Source organism: Pan troglodytes, chromosome 1 (genome assembly GCF_028858775.2).
Source record: "Pan troglodytes isolate AG18354 chromosome 1, NHGRI_mPanTro3-v2.0_pri, whole genome shotgun sequence".
Lineage (NCBI taxonomy): Eukaryota > Metazoa > Chordata > Mammalia > Primates > Hominidae > Pan > Pan troglodytes.
The window spans coordinates 223,181,154-223,198,018 of record NC_072398.2 but is presented as its reverse complement, the minus strand read 5'-3'; the positions used below and the strand labels follow the sequence as shown (position 1 = coordinate 223,198,018).

The following is a 16,865-nucleotide window of genomic DNA, read 5'->3' as shown; positions in this document are numbered from 1 at the left end:
ATCATGAGGAACATCAATATTTAACATAAACTCAGCACATTTTAGGTCAAAATGATAATACAGTAAGGTAGTATTTGTGTATATTATAGATATACAACATATATTACAAACCAAAATACATAATGATTATACCTACTCCATAGGAACTAGAACATAATTTAACTATAATTACTATAGGTTTATGGTAGCATCTCTGTTGGCTGTAGCTAAGATTTTTCATGCTAAGTCCTTAGGCAAGAATGCAACCTATAATAATGTTACTACAAGAGAAAATAATCTGCTTTAAAATCTTTCTTCAGACATGCTTTCCAGGGAACAGACAGTTGTGAAACGAAAGTCAGCCTAAATAGATGGACCGTATTTCAATGACTCTAACAAAAAACTCATAATGTTTGTTTTACGTTTGTATAGTATACCACTGGAATTAGGAAAGGTCTCACAGAGGTTAACTGGCATTTTTTTCATTCTTAGCAGTATACAAAATAATAATTCATTTTACAAATGATGGCATCTTGGAGTCAATAAAATGTTTTTCAGAATAATCTAATTTTAAGTGTGAACACACATACTGCTGTAGTCACAGGAAAACTTTCTGCCTTCAAGAGATGTATAATCTAATAAAGAGAACATAATTAGCTCTAAAATATAAATGGAAGTAATAAACATTAATACAAGACATGAAGTGATCAAATGAGTGAGAAGGTTATAACAAGAACTGAAGAAAAGGTATTTAAGTGGTAGGAAATAAAAGTGGCCAAACCAAAAAAACTTCAGGCACTGTGTCCTGAGCACAGTTTGTTGTTTTTGTTTTTGTTGTTGTTGTTGTTGTTGTTGTTGTTTGAGACAGAGTCTTGCTCTGTCGCCCAGGCTGGAGTGCAGTGGAGCGATGTCGGCTCACTGCAACCTCCGCCTCCCGGGTTCTAGGGATTCTCCTGCCTCAGCCTCCCGAATAGCTGGTACTACAGGCGTGTGCCACCACACCCAGCTAATTTTTGTATTTTTAGTAGACGGGGTTTCACCATGTTGGCCAGGCTGGTCTCAAACTCCTGACCTCAGGTGATCTGCCCACGTCAGCCTCCCAAAGTGCTGAGATTACAGACATGAGCCACGGCGCCTGGCCGTGAGCACAGTTTTAAATGAAACAGATTAAATCTGATGTAAGAACAGAAAGAAGGTAGGAGATAAAGGCTATCTCAACACAGATAGCAAAGATGAATAACGTGAGGTTCTGGTCATGACACTCTCCTCCAAGAACCAGCAACTATTTTTCAGTCAAAATAAAGCATTGCTTCAAGGTATTAATGACTAACTAATCAAGGGGAAAAACATTTTTTAAATGTCACATCTCTCTCCTTTGAACTACTATGGCAGTTTTAAAATAAATCCAGACTGGGATTGGTGGCTCATGCCTGTAATCCCAACACTGGGAGGCAAAGGCAGGAGGATGACTCAGCCCAGGAGTTTGAGACTAACCTGGGCAACATAACAAGACACCATCTCTACAACAACAACAAAAACTCTTTTAGCCAGGTGTGGTGGCATGTGCCTGTAGTCTCAGGTACACAGGAGGCTGAGATTAGGGAATCACTTGAGCCTGGGAGGTCAAGGTTGCACTGAGCTGTGATCACGCCACTGCACTCCAGCCTGAGCTGGACAGAATGAGACCTTGTCTCAAAAGTAATTAATTAGCTAATTAATTAAATTTAATAAATCTACAAATTATCTGATACTCCTCCCTGCAAAAAAATTATCTGATACTCCTCCCTTCAAACAAAATAACATAAACATTTTTAAAGTCTTTTTTTTTTTTTTGAGACAGAGTCTCACTCTGTTCCCCAGGCTGGAGTGCAATGGCACGATCTCTGTTCACTGCAATCTCCACCTCCCGGGTTCAAGCGATTCTTCCACCTCAGCCTTCCGAGTACTGGGATTACAGGTACCCGCCATCGTGCCCAGCTAATGTATTTTTGTAGAGACAAAGTTTCACCATGTTTGCCAGGCTGGTCTTGAATTCCTGACCTCAGGTCACCCATCCGCCTTGGCCTCCCAAAGTGCTGGGATTACAGGCGTGAGCCACCGCGCCTGGCCTAAAGTTATTTTTAAATAAAATAAATCCAGACATAGTGGCTCATGCCTGTAATCCCAACACTTTGGGATACCAAGGTGGGTAGATCACTTCAGCTGAGAAGTTCAAGACCAGCCTGGGCAACATGGCAAAACTCTGTCTCTATAAAAAATACAAAAATTAGCTAGGCATGATGGTGCATGCCTATGGTCCCAGCTACTCAGGTGGCTGAGGCAGCAGGATCATTTGAGCCCGAGGGGGTCAAGGCTGCAGTGAGCAGAGACTGCGCCACTGCACTCCAGCCTGGATGACAGAGCAAGACCTTTCCTCAAAAAATTTAAATTTAAATTTAAAAAAATTAATTTTACAGGTGCATCTCAAACTGTGTTCTATTAAACTAGAATAGTAGTATCTATCCCATGAGTATCTCATGAGAAAGAAACAGGTATTCTTCGGGGTAAGGGAGGAAAATGAAAAACAGAAACCCTCTATAGTATAAAATGTTTCTGAGGCTTTAAAGAGCTCATGTGCATCATAAACTTATTTCACCCCACACTTAAAATACTTGCAGCATATTAGGAAGCCATAAATACAGTTTGGGAAACACTGACTTGGGTAGGCAGGTAGGTAGACAGGTAGTCAGTAGGCGGGCAGAGTCACAGAAAATAAAAGGAGAATAAGACAAATGTAATAAAGTGATACCACCTAAAAAAAGGATCATAACTGACTACGAGTTATGACTATGAAGTCTCTTGAAGGAAAATAAGCTGTTAGAATAAGCTATCAAAATCAACAATAGCCACCAGGCGCAGTGGCTCACGCCTAGAATCCACTTGTGTGGATATACTTCCCCAGCATAGCCAGGTCCTGCCAGAGAAGATTTCCAGTGCCTCCCCAGGCAGTTCACACAAACAGACATACGCCCACATGCTCATCTGCTCACACTCCCCCTGAACTGTATTCACCCCACACACACTGAGTGCCTCCATCACTGTACTCCCTTGCTTCCCACCCCAGAAGCAGGAAGAAGGTCAAGAATCAGACCTTTGGCTGGGCATGGTGGCTCACACCTGTAATCCTAGGACTTTGGGTGGCCAAGGTAGGAGGATCACTTGAGCCTAGGACTTCAAGACCAACCTGGGCAACATGGCAAGACTTGATTTCTACAAAAAAAAATTAGCCAGGTGTAGTGGTACACACCTCTAGTCCCAGTCCCAGCTACTCGGGAGGCCAAGGAGGGAGGATAACTTGAGCCCAGGAGTTCAAGGCTGCAGTGAGCTATGCTCATGCCACTGCACTCCAGCCTGAACAACAGAGCGAGACCCTCTCTCAAAAAAGAATCAGACTTCTGGGAGCCTAGGGAACATATACAGGTGCCAATGAATGTGTCCGTGCATGCTCTGCTAAGTGTGTGCATGGCTGCGTGAGCTAGAATGGGTTTTTGTAGGAGGAGCTCTGCCCTGCTGCTGCAGGACTGTCTAAAGATGCTGCACAGCCATGCTTCCTCACAAGCTCTCTTTTAAGGTTAGTCCAGGCCAACCACGTTAATACTGTCCCCTTTGGGGTGGTATATTTATTGCTACACACAGCCTGGACACTCATATACAGGGCCATGGCACTAGGGTAAGGCGCCACAAACTCCTCCTGCTGAGGAGGCAACAAGCTATCTGGTCACTAAAGCTGGGTGGGACCCATATCCCTGACAGTATTCCAGTATGTATGAGGCACTGCAGACCTGGGGTTTTTGTTCTTAGGTGAGGCCTGGCTCGTACGGCTTAAATTTCTGTTCTACTTTTCCCCAACTTGAGATGACTCGGAAGACTTTCTGTTCCTTGCAATGAAAAACAGCCTAACCAAAGTCCTTAAAAGTCATGTATATAACTACTTTAAAATTAAGATATAACCCATGGCTTCGACTTCTGATGCAAAAACCCAAGACAAATAGGGTATGAGGATTCCTCAAATACCGAGTAGTTTATGAATTAGAGGCCACATCATTTTATAACTAACAATATAAGGAAAATTTTCACAGTTAAATATATTGCTCACACTTGCTGACATACTGGCAAATTTTACCAGTTAAAAATATGCCGTGTGCAGTGGCTCACGCCTGTAATCCCGGCCCTTTAGGAAGCCAAGGCAGGTGGATCACTTGAGGTCAGGAGTTCAAGACCAGCCTGGCCAACATGGTAAAACCCTGTCTCTACTAAAAATACAAAAATTAGCCAGGTGTGGTGGCACATGTCTGTAATCCCAGCTACTCGGGAGACTGAGGCAGGAAAATCGCTTGAACCTGGGAAGCAAGGTTGCAGTGAGCCGAGATCGTGCCATCGCACTCCAGCCTGGGTGACAGAGCAAGACTCCATCTCGAAAAATAATAATAATAATAATTTTACACTGGCACAGACCACTTTACCAAAAAAAGCATCTTATATTAACTGTACTCTCTGACCTAGTTACCTAATGTACAGACACACAGTACATCTTATATTACTTGGCACACCAACAAGTTAGCCATACAAATCACAATTCCAACCCAAACTTGAAGCTAGTAAATATATTTAGTATTTGAACTTGAGTTGTGTTCAAATGTTCATTAAATTGGCCTATGCAATCTTAACAATGTTCTAACACATACTTAAAATGCTCATTTCTCCTCCATTATTTAAAAAAAACCCACACACACAAACTATAACTCTGTTAGACAAGAAACCAAACATAAGCCAACAGGCTCAGCAAAATCACACTTAAATAGGACAAGGAGAGCTTCAACTTCAGAATAATTATCAGGATACCAATCACACAAATATGATTCAACAATCACTTAAATATCATTCAAGAGGAATTCCTGGTAGTAAAAAAAGAAATCCCGTAATTAACTAGAGCACAGCATTATCAGAAACTGATTATGTAAAACAATAGCTTTTCTTTCAGGATGTGTGTATGTGTGTGTAACGAAGTTCACAGCTAGGTTACAATAATGACTCACTTAAACATTTGAATTTTCTGCTATCTTAACCTTTAAATCGACTGCAAAAGTAGCTGCCAAAAGTAGTTTAGTAGGAAAGCATACTACTCCCAAAAGAACTTGGTATGTCCAACTTATTTTACTACTTAAATTTTTTTTGATCACTGATATTTGAAACTAATTTTTAAGTAATGAATGCTTACTAAATCCATGATAATATTCAGCATATACAGGTTTTTAGAAGGGCACAGATTATATTCTTATATATGTGTTTTTACAGCACCTGGAACATTTCTGTTCAGTATCTGTTCAATATTACACAAAATTATTGCAGGACCTGACAGTGTTTACTATCCTATTTTTTCCTTTTTTTTTTTTTTTTTTAGACAGAGTCTCGCTGTGTCACCCAGGATGGAGTGCAGTAGTGCCAATCTCAGCTCCCTGCAACCTCTGCCTCTGAGTTCAAGCAATTATCGTGCCTCAGCCCCCCAAGTAGCTGGGATTACAGCCACACGCCAAAGTGCCAGGCTAATTTTTGCATTTTTAGTAGAGACGAGGTTTCACCATGTTGGCCAGGCTGGTCTCGAACTCCTGACCTCAAGTGGTCCACTCGCCTTGGCCTCCCAAAGTGCTGGGATTACAGGCGTGAGCCACCGCACTAGGCCTTACTGTCCTATTTTTTAAAAGCTTTTTCGACTGACCAGTAAATCAAAGTTGAAAAGGTAACTGGTACATTTTATTTCTTGATTTGGATTACCTTTTTGTTGTGAATTGGTTCTCAGTTCTAGTTTCCTTGTGACAAAACACTGATGGAGAATATATTGAACTGAAATCCCCTGAATCCATTCCCACTGAGAAAATAATACATTTGAACTGTTCACATTTCATTGTAAAAGATACACAACTTTAGAGATTACTCTTGAAGTTTTGAAAGTAAAGTGAATCAGAAGTCACATTCCTAGAAGCAGTCAGTCTGGAACAGATGTTTATCCTACACACCCAGTCCCCTTTACCACTGCAAACCTCTCTAATAGTTCATTACATTAGAACAACTGAGATGGGCCAGGATTTGTGAAAATAAAAATCCTTTGAGACATTTATTAAGCAGATTATCTCTGAAACTGCATCTTAGTTTACAAGCCTTTGGGCAACAATTTGACCCTCTTCTATGATAATTTGTGTACACACTCATTTCACATTTTCTCTGGCTTCCAATTTTAAATTTTTTATCTAATCCATACAATAAGTCACCCTATCAGACTTTATAAGACTACTGAAAACAACACTACTGCAATGCAAGGCCACTACATTTGCAAAATTGCCGATTTTAGTGAGATTTCCCTCCTTCAACTCCTCCTCTACCCCTCTACCTGGTTTAAATCCCAAGAAAAACCTCTGTCCAGTGCTACAATTTTACTTTCCATAGAGTAGGTTTATTTGATTTTTTATTAATGATACTAAAAACTTTTTTTAAAGACTGCTGGTGTATATAGTTTCCAATACTGGGAACAGAAATAAACCCTGTGGTTTAATATTTCAAGAGAAATTATCTCATAAAAGATGAGAAGGTATCATTCAAAGGAGTCCTGGGAAGTCACAAAGTGTAAATACTTCTGGTAACAGAACAAATTAATGTCGAAGCACAACCAGTAACATAATAATGCCTCAATGCAACCGTGCCTGTCAAAGGACATCTGTATTAGCAGCTCGGGGAAGTGGCATTTGCAGAAAGGCACAACAACTGCGCTTAAAAGAAAATCATTAAACCTCAGCCATTAATCCCCTCCCCCATCCTCTTCGTCTGGATCTTTCCAAGCAATTAACCAGTAGAAGGTGCTATTCTGCAACCCACATGTATTCACACCAACCTCCATCCTTGGGCCACAGCTGGGTTTATCCCAGGTGGACTAGCCTATTCCCTGCCCAGTATTCAAAGGAGCCCCCTAAACAGAAAACCAGATCTTTTCTTATAACCCTTATTTACAAAAACAACATTGACAGCTCAATTGCCAGCAAACCTGACCATCAAACCATCACACCACTAAAAACATGCAAACATCATCTTGCTAAATATTAACCTCAATACAACCTTTATAATATTAATCAATAAAATATATTTCTACCTAGAAAGACTCTGCTCACATTCACTACTAAGACTCAAGTGAACAAATCACTGTCCCCAACAAAATCAGGGTCAATGAGAAATACAAAAGCAATGAGAGCTGAACGTAAGGCCACAACATATAAAGAGGGATTTTATCTTTACATATACAAAAAAGAAAGAGCAGCAGAAACCACGGCTGCAAAGGGAATAAAGGGAGGCAGAGAGAAGAGAAGTCTCTGAACATGTTTTTGAGTGTCCTTTAGTTTCCAATGCACTCTTTTGCCTCACAAGGTTGCAAAAAAGGCCAGGCATGAGATGGGTGGAAGAAAGCTGTAACAGAAAAGCACCCTCCCTTCCCCCATCTTCTCTCTTCTCTCCCAAAAAGAGCTGTGTTTGTCTGTGCAAACCTAGTCCCAAATATGGGAGAGAGAGAATGAATGTGTGTATGGAAGAACAATGAGCCCTCAGCTTGGTATTGTGTGTGTGTGTATGTGTGTGTGTGTGTATATGTGTGTCTGTCTGCCTCTGCCTCTTTTCCCTTCGACCTCAACAACAACAGGGAGAGCTGGAAGCCAGCTTTCCACCCATCCCAGGCCATCAAAATCAAAACTGGTTGATAATTTACAGTAGTATTAACTCAGCAAGCAAATCCATGGAACAAAATATCAACCCAAAGATGATTTTATTATTGTACAGATCCAGCTTCTCTCCCCTCCCCCAACAGACTGAGACTAAAAAGACCAGTGTACACTAGACAAAAAGGTCTCTCTTTAAATGGAAAGCAATTATGAAAACTGTTTCAAATCTTAGGTGCATCAATTCCTGCTATATTAAAATGTCTGTTTTGTAATTCACCAAGTTCACCCTCTTACTAGTTATCTTTTTTTGCGTTTAAAAATTTGCTGTGAAGGCTATTTCACGATTCATACGAAACTACTTTCTAAATGTACCTTAAAAAAGCAACAGATACTGAAACATTTAAAGCACCCAGTTTCTCAAGGACCCATTTTACTTAAATCAATGTCTGAAGTCTGTAATCCAGAAAAATTGTAAGCAAACCTTGGAAAAGAGACAGAAGAAAATGACAATTCAACAATGAATCATTCTGTTTTCCTTTCAACAACTTCTCAAGCAACCAGTTTCAAAGGAAGCCTGCAACACTTTTCCCCCCTCCTAGCAGACACACATACACACATGTGTATGTAAAACTACGAATCTTTCCATCATCTTAAAAATTAGTAATAAATAGAAGCCACCCTCCTTCGGAGAGCAGAACTAAACACGATAGTAAGAATTCTATTCTGCTGCAAGTGACTTTGGGTTTCATAATTTTCTAATCACATACAGCTGAGAACTAGAGATTGGGCGCACAAAGAGGAAATCTTCCCCCAATGAGAAAATGATACTTTAATAATAAAGTCCTCCCCCCAGCACCCCGAAATCCACAAACATTCAAGAAATTTACAGTTTCAGTCCTTGACTTCCTTCCCTTCCAGTTTCAGCCAATAATGTAGTCACATGAAATAGTTTAACCTCAAACAAGTAGAACAAGAGCATGAATAAGAGGCCAAGAGAGAGCAGGGGTCAGAAGGCACGCAGGAACGGTCACCTGGCCCGGACAGGACCAAAGAAGTGCCCTGCCCTCGCCCGACTCCCCTCGACTTCGGCTTCGACCCCAGCCTTTTCTTCCTGCCTCCCCCCGGGCGAGTGACTGCTTTCACGGCCGACCCTCTCTGACCACCAGGACGAGGGGCCAAAAAAGAAAGCACACGACCCGGCGCGGGCAAGTTGGACACTTACCTTCCCCTAAAGCGCTACACCATCAATAGAGAGGTGTTCGCGGCCCAGCTCCGGGGAAAGTGGCGGGGATGGGGCGGGAGGCCGCGCGGAGGCTGCGGGGCCGCGGGGCGCAGGGCCGAGAGGGGCGGCCCGCGGGGAGGCGACGCGGAGGGGCTGAGGGGGCTTCCCTGCCGTGACCTTTCCCGCGACTTGAACCTAGGCTCCCTCCTCCTCGGTCGGGCAGATCTTTCAGAAGCAGGAGCCGAGGATCATGTCTGGTTTTGTTTTCCGAGGGCGAGGGGGCTCCCTGAGGATGATGGTGATTTTTTTTTTTTTAATCCTCAACTAGGAGAGAAAATGAGGCAGAGACAATGTGGGGAGCGAGAGAGGGGAAAAGGACGGGGGAGGAGGCGGGGACCGAGGCCCAGCGGGGCGAGCGTCTCGGGGTGTGCGGGAGGCTGAGGAGGCTCCAGAGCGCGGAGGGTTGCTTGCTCGCGAGCGTCTGTGGGAACAGCGGCACCTCCGCGATGGTGGCGGAGCCGCGGCGGAGCTGCTGCACCGACCTACCGCCCACTCCCCGCTCGGGCCCGGCCCACCTCGCAGTATCGCGCCTCTCCATTGGCACAGCGCGGTGTGACGCGGCCGGGGGCCCGGCCAATGGGAGGCGGAGGAGGCGGGATCTCTTTTTCCTTTTTTTTTTTTTTTTTTTTTTTTTTTTTTTAATCTTTTTAATAAAATGAGCAGAGAATAAGGCGGAGAGAGGCCGAGCCTTGACAACGCCGCGGCCCGGGGCTCGAGGGCTCGCGCTGCAGGCGGCGGCCAGAGGCGGTGGGCTGGGCTCCCGCCGCGGGCGCGTCTTTGTGAGAGTGCGAGGCCGGCCCTCCTCCGCCACCCGCCGCGCTCCAGTACCGCCCCCCGCGCCCCCCGGGCGGGGCCAGGCTGGCGGCGCGGGCAGGTCCCGGGTGGGGTGGGGGGAAGTCCGGTTGATCCTGCTGTTACCCGGGTCTTAATTGGCCTTTTCAGTCATTAGGACGCGGATCCATGTTGCTGCGGGCTACAGAGTGGGTGTAAACCATTCGCATATGGACTCTTTCGAAATTCTGATGAGCGGCTTGTAATATTTTTCAAATAGTGTACATGACAAAAGATGAATTAAGAAAGAAAAATAAAAGTGATAAGTCGCACTGCTTATTTGAAAAGAATAAAAAGTGTCATGAAGGCATAAAGGAGAGACTGTACAGGTACAGAAGGGATTTTAGAAAGAGCAGTGTACAACTCTATAGGGTAAGCGTGAAAAAAAATCTAAAAAGAGGAAAAGACCAAACATCACCTCTTTTTCTTTGAAGAATGAAGTATTGTGTCCCACTTCCCGAAAGCCTGATAATCACAGGGTCTATCATGCTGTAAAGGGAGTAGGGGCAGGCCAAATGATCATATTCTAGTTAATATAATTTATGGGATTGAGGGGTTTGGAAATTTCAATTATGATTAGAGTTTTTGAAATGCATATCATGTTTATTGAGTTCTTTCACAGAGCCTGGCACGAATCCAGGGTGAATCATCAACCTATTGTTGGTTTGTTAATATTCTGTAAATGCTTATTGGTGTCCTTATACCATACACTCTTCCCGAAGGAGTTAAGGTCCGTATAAAATAAGGGGTAGAAAACGTAGCACAAAATAATTCACTCATCTGTTTCAAATGAAGTGATAATTTTCTCCTTGGAAAATCTATTCAGATTATAATTTCCACATTGAATTATTCTTTTTTTTTTTTTTTTTTTTTTCTGAGAGGGAGTTTCACTCTTGTTGCCCAGGCTGGAGTGCAATGGCGCGATCTCGGCTCACCGCCACCTCCGCCTCCTCAGTTCAAGCGATTCTCCTGCCTCAGCTTCCCGAGTAGCTGACATTACAGGCATGCGCCACCACACCCAGCTAATTTTGTATTTTTAGTAGAGATGGGGTTTCTCCATGTTGGTCAGGCTGGTCTCGAACTCCTGACCTCAGGTGATCCACCCGCCTCAGCCTCCCAAAGTGCTGGAATTACAGGCGTGAGCCACCGCACCCGGCCCACATTCAATTATTCTTTAAAGAATAATTTGGACTAACAGATACTATTGGACCATGACCCAAGAGATCTAAAAAAAAAAAAAAAAAAAAAAAAAAAAAAAGCGATAGATCCTTGCCATCACATTTCTGAGTAACTTTCAGCAAGAAAAATCCTCTTTGCTGGAGTTATGAAATGGGGAAACTAGTTAATATCTCTTTATATATCTGATAATGTGAGAACTGAATTTTAAAACCTAATAAATTCAATAAACTGCTTCCAACATTCTAGATATGGATAGGACTATCTGACTTCCTGTTTGGAAATGATGAGGGATAAAGTATATCAGTTAGATGGCTTCACTTTCCATCAAAACCTCTAACTACAGGAGCATTCTTTCTTTTTTTTCTTTTTTTTTTTTTTTGAGACACAGTCTCGCTCTGTTGCCCAGGCTGGAGTGCAATGGCGCGATCTCAGATCACCGCAACCTCTGCCTCCCGGGTTTAAGCGATTCTCCTGCCTCAGCCTCCCGAGCAGCTGGGATTACAGGCATGTGCCACCATGCCCAGCTAATTTTGTATTTTTAGTAGAGACAGGGTTTTTCCATGTTGGTCAGGCTGGTCTCGAACTCCCAACCTCAGATGATCCGCCCGCCTCAGTGTCCCAAAATGCTGGGATTACAGGCGTGAGCCACTGCTCCCAGCTTATTATCTCCATTTTAAAAGTCAAGGAACTGGGGCTTACGGAAGTTAAAGAACTAGCTGAAGATTAAAGACGTAAAATACCGACTTGGATGTTTTTCCCATATTAAATTTTTAAAAGTTTCCTTATTCTCTTTTCAGCAATATTTTTAAGTGGGAATTAAGTAAATAAAAGTAAATAAAGTAGTTATTGAATCTGAAAATATCAAGGACTTTTTTTAGTTATTTTATGTATCTTACTACAGGTAAGAAGTGATTTTTTTAAAAATATACAGAGATCACATCAGAGCTGTATTAAAGGAAGATGGAAAATGGGGATTATTTAATAAATGATATTGGGACAACAAGATAGCTATATGGGGAAACAAAAAACAACAACACACACCCACTAGATTCATATTACTCCTAACACACCCCACCCCCAAAATCACAGGTGGATTTCTTTATTTTTTTAATTTAAATTTTTTTTTTCGGAGCCCAGGAATTTGAGACTACTCTGAGCAACATAATGAGACCCCCATCTCTACAAAAAAATTTTAAAAATTAGCTGAGTGTGATGGCACATGCCTGTAGTCCAGGCTACTTGGGAAGCTGAGGTGGGAGGATGGCTTCAGCCTGGGAGGTTGAGGCTGCAGTGAGCTGTGATCATGCCACTGCATTCCAACCTGGTGACAAGAGTGAGACCCTGTCTCAAAGGAAAAAAAAAAAAAGGAAGTTAGCCCTTGCTTATACGTGTTGAAAGTGTTTCTCCCCAGTCTGCCTGTTTCTTGCATTGCTATGGTGTTTTTATGCCTTATAGGGATGTGAAATATTTATGCAGTAAAATTTATTGGTGTTTTTTCCTTTATGGCATCTGGATTTCCTGCCATGTTAGAAAGAGCTTCTTCAATCCATGATTTGAAAAAGTTTTAGTGTTCTTCTAATACTTTTGATTTCATTTTTTAAAATCATAAAAATTTGGCATAGACAAAAGAATATACATTATGTGTACATAGGTTGAGGGGGATAATAATAAAATAAACACCAGTAAACTCAACCTAAGAAATTGTGGTTTAGTGGTTTCACTTTTTTAATCATTTATTTTAATTTTTTTTAGAGACAAGGACTTGGTATGTTGCTAGGCTGATCTTGTAGGAGGGCTCAAGCCATCCTCCCACCTCAGCCTCTTGAGTAGCTGGGATTGCAGGCACCTGCCACCATTCCCAGCTTATTCGTTTCATTTTTTTACATTAAAAAATATTCAGGGCCAGGCGCAGTGGTTTATGTTTGTAATCCCTGCACTTTGGGAGGCCGAAAGGGAGGATGACTTGAGGCCAGGAGTTTCAGACCAGCCTGGGCAACAAAGCAAGACCCCGTCTCTAAAAAATTTAAAAGATTAAAAAAAAAAATCCATCTGGGGCCGGGTGGGGTGACTCACACCTGTAATCCGAGCACTTTGGGAAGCCGAGGCGGGCGGATCACCTGAGGTCGGGAGTTCGAAACCAGCCTGACCAACATGACGAAAACTCACCTCTACTAAAAATACAAAAATTAGCCAGGCATGGTGGCAGGCGCCTGTAATTTCAGCTACTCGGGAGGCTGAGGCAGGAGAATCACTTGAGCCCAGGAAGCGGAGGTTGCAGTGAGCTGAGATCAAGCCACTGCACTCCAGCCTGGGCTACAGAGTAAGACTCTGTCTCAAAAAAAAAATAATAATAAATAATAAAATAAACAAGAATGAGGTAAATCTGAATTGATAAAGAATGATAGCCATAATTCAGAGTTAAATGAAAAAAGCAAGTCATACAATCATTATGTAAAGTATAATTCTATTTGTATTTTTAAAAGGACAAATGTGTATGTGCTTCCAAAATGCCTGGAAGCATATCCTGCAAGAAGCTGTATACATTGAGCCCACTGAGTGTGGAAGAGGGAGTGAGGAAGGAACAGGAGGCTGACATTTGACTTCATTCGACTCTGTTCTGTTCGACTTTTTTCTTTTCATATCAAGCATGGATAATTCTTATAATTAAAAAAAACCATTCAAGTTCTTTGAACATACAGCTGGTAACTAGTCTTCATAATTCACCAGCAGTACTCAAGCTTTAGAACATGTAAATTATTTTCCCCTAAAATGCCTTAAGCAGAACTAGGGTGCTTTATAGCAAGCCTTGTAGCAGACTGAAGCTTGTTTCTAGGCATTTTCTATGAAATTGGCTTCCAAGTTTATGTAGTGCAAATATAAGCCAATAACGAGCCTCAGCTATATCTCCCGTTGCACTTCTTCAGGTTGAGCCTCCAGCAGCACTGCTTTCTTCCCCACTGCCAGTTCTCCGAGCTCACCTTGCATTTACCCACGGCGGGTTTTCACTTTATAATTTATTGTAAATCGAAATTTCTCCCTCTCCAGTTTTTTCCCCTCGGGCCAGGTAAGTAACCCCTGGTAGCCTTTGAAAGTCCCTGCACTGAATTGGAATGGAGAAATGGTTGATGTTTCAGAGCACACGTGTGAGCAAATACAGAGAGAGGTGAAACAGCTTTTCAAAACAAAGGATCAAATATCAGAAACCCTTTTCCTTTGTTTGGCTGTGATTTATTGTGGATTAGCAATTAAGATTTCCAATTCTGGCCGGGCACGGTGGCTCATGCCTGTAATCCCAGCACTTTGGGAGGCCGAGGTGGGCAGATCGCCTGAGGTCAGGAGTCTGAGACCAGCCTGACCAACATGGTGAAACCCCATCTCTACTAAAAATACAAAATTAGTCGGGCATGGTGGTGCATGCCTGTAATCCCAGCTACTCGGAAGGCTGAGCCAGGAGAATCACTTGAACCCAGAAGGTGGAGGTTGCAGTGAGCCGCGATGGCGCCATTGCACCCCAGGTTGGGCAACAAGAGCAAAACTCCGTCTCAAAAAAAAAAAAGATTTCCAATTCAACTCTAGACCCTATTGAATTTTATTTCCACCAAGGTAGAAGTGGGTCTGATTACCAACACACTTACAAATAGATCTCAAGAAACCCTGCTTCACTGGGCCACGTCGGATTCATGGGAGGGACGCCCTTCCCTTTGAGTCGCACTTAGCCACAGCATGTTGTCTGGGGCACTAGGATGCCTTTTGGATGAGATCTAAACCCAACATCTGACTCCTGACCACTTGTGGTTATTAAAAGTCTCCTAGGGCTTGTGAAAGAATTGAAGGGAGGAGACGCTGATTTTCATTGTCTTGGCCCAATTCCAAGTTTGATAATTAGGAGTCCTCCTCCCTCTGTCTTCCTGCCATTTCACTGAGACATGCAATTCCACACTTCCTGTTATAAACAGCTGTCCACTGTTAAGTGAGTGAGCCAGAGAGCCAGCGAATTCCACCCTAGGGGAAGCTGCATTTCAAAATAAACATTTCCTCCACATCTACTTGTAAATTACCTAGGTTTACCTTGGAGGAAAGGTGTTATTTTCTAGGGATAAGAAGGGCATAATAATGGGGAGTTGAGAACTATCCACAAACCCTAGTTTGTCTAAACACCAAACAAACAAGACTAACATTGATCACAAAGGGGCCCTCAGAAGAAATCTCCTCACTAAAGAAAATATATTTTAGATTCTAAAATTGTCTTTAGGGGGTCCAGAATTTAATTGTATAACATTGATGTGGCAGGTGCTATTAGCCACCAAAACTCACTTCTTCAATCCAAGGCATCTACACAAACAGAATAAAGAGGGAAAACTCTGTAACCCAGGAAAAAAAAAAACAAAACAAAAACAGAAAAATTCACCTCTGGCATCCACGCTCCGGTGTCGATGGATGTGACACATGCCTGGACACTCATTTTAGTGCTTCCCTCCTCTTTGTTCAGCTTTTCCAGGCACCTTAATTTCAAAATATCCACATTGCCATTCCTTTCAATGCCAAATATCTCCTTCTACTACTCCAATTTCCAGAATAAATTCTGCTATGGCTGGGCACAGTGGCTCACGCCTGTAATCCCAGCACTTTGGGAGGCCAAGGCGGGTGGATCACCTGAGGTCAGGAGTTCGAGACCAGCCTGGCCAACATGGTGAAACCCCATCTCTACAAAAATTGAAAAATTAGCCGGGCATGGTGGTGGGCACCTGTAATCCCAGCTGCTCAGGAGCCTAAGGCAGGAGAATCGCTCGAACCCCGGAAGCAGAGGCTGCAGTGAGCTGAGATCATGCCACTGCACTCCATCCTGGGCCACAAAGCGAGACTCCATCTCAAAAAATAAATAAAATAAAATAAATTCTGCTACATTTGCTTTTTTAAAATCTTATTAATAAAAACAGCATTTTAACATGGAAGCAACCAAGATGTCCTTCATTAGGTGAACAGATAAACTGTGATACATTCATGCAATGCAGTATTATTCCACACTAAAAAGGAATGCGCTATCAAGCCAGGAAAAGGCATGGAGGTGCTGGGTGTGGTGGCTCACTCCTATAATCCCAGCACTTTGAGAGCCAAAGGCAGGAGGATCCCTTGAGGCCAGGAGTTAGAGACCAGCCTGAGCAAAATGGTGAGACTCCGGCTCCACAAAAATAGTGATGATCTTTAAAAATAAAAATTAAAATTAAAGAAAAGGTGTAAGGAACATTAAAGGCATATTACCATGTGAAAGAAACCAATGTGAAAAGGCTACATACCATACGAATCCAACTATCTGACATTCTGGAAAAGGCAAAACTATGTCTAGGAAAGGCATATTCTGGGAAAGGCAGTAAAGGGCTTAGTGGTTGCGAGGGCTTTGACAGGGGGAGGGATAACTAGGTGGAGCACAGGAGATTTTTAGGACAGTGAAACTATTATTCTGCATGATACTTTATTGGTGGATATATGTTACTATACATTTGTCAAAACCCACAGAATGGGCCAGGCGCCGTGGCTCACACCTATAATCCCAGCGCTTTGTAAAGGGAGGCAGAGGCAGGAGGATCATTTGAGCCCAGGAGTTCAAGGCTGCAGTGAGCTGTGATTGCGCCACTGCACTCCAGCCTGGGCGACAGAGGGAGACTCTGTCTCCAAAAACAAAAAGGCTGAGTGCAGTGGATCGTACCTGTAATCCCAGCACTTTGGGAGGCCAAGGCAGGCAGATCACTTGAGGTCAGGAGTTCTAGACCAGCCAGGCCAACATGGTGAAACCCCATCTCTACTAAAAATACAAAAAAGTAGCCCAGTGGCACGTGCCTGTAATTCCAGCTACCCGGGAG

The 16,865-nt window shown here is 42.8% G+C and overlaps 1 protein-coding gene across 7 annotated transcripts in view; it reads right to left on the bottom strand.

The window, feature by feature from the left end:
- RERE (arginine-glutamic acid dipeptide repeats) overlaps positions 1-9,525 on the bottom strand; it is a 464,385-nt gene extending 454,860 nt beyond the window's left edge. For 2 of the 7 annotated variants that reach the window (XM_001159509.7, XM_009447680.5), the window contains exon 1: positions 8,938-9,525. The gene's annotated coding sequence lies outside the window, so the exon portion shown is untranslated. The remainder of the gene's footprint in view (positions 1-8,937) is intronic. The other 5 variants (XM_054662503.2, XM_063786736.1, XM_054662477.2 and 2 more) reach the window with 4 other exon arrangements.
- Between the last annotated feature and the right edge of the window lie 7,340 nt (positions 9,526-16,865).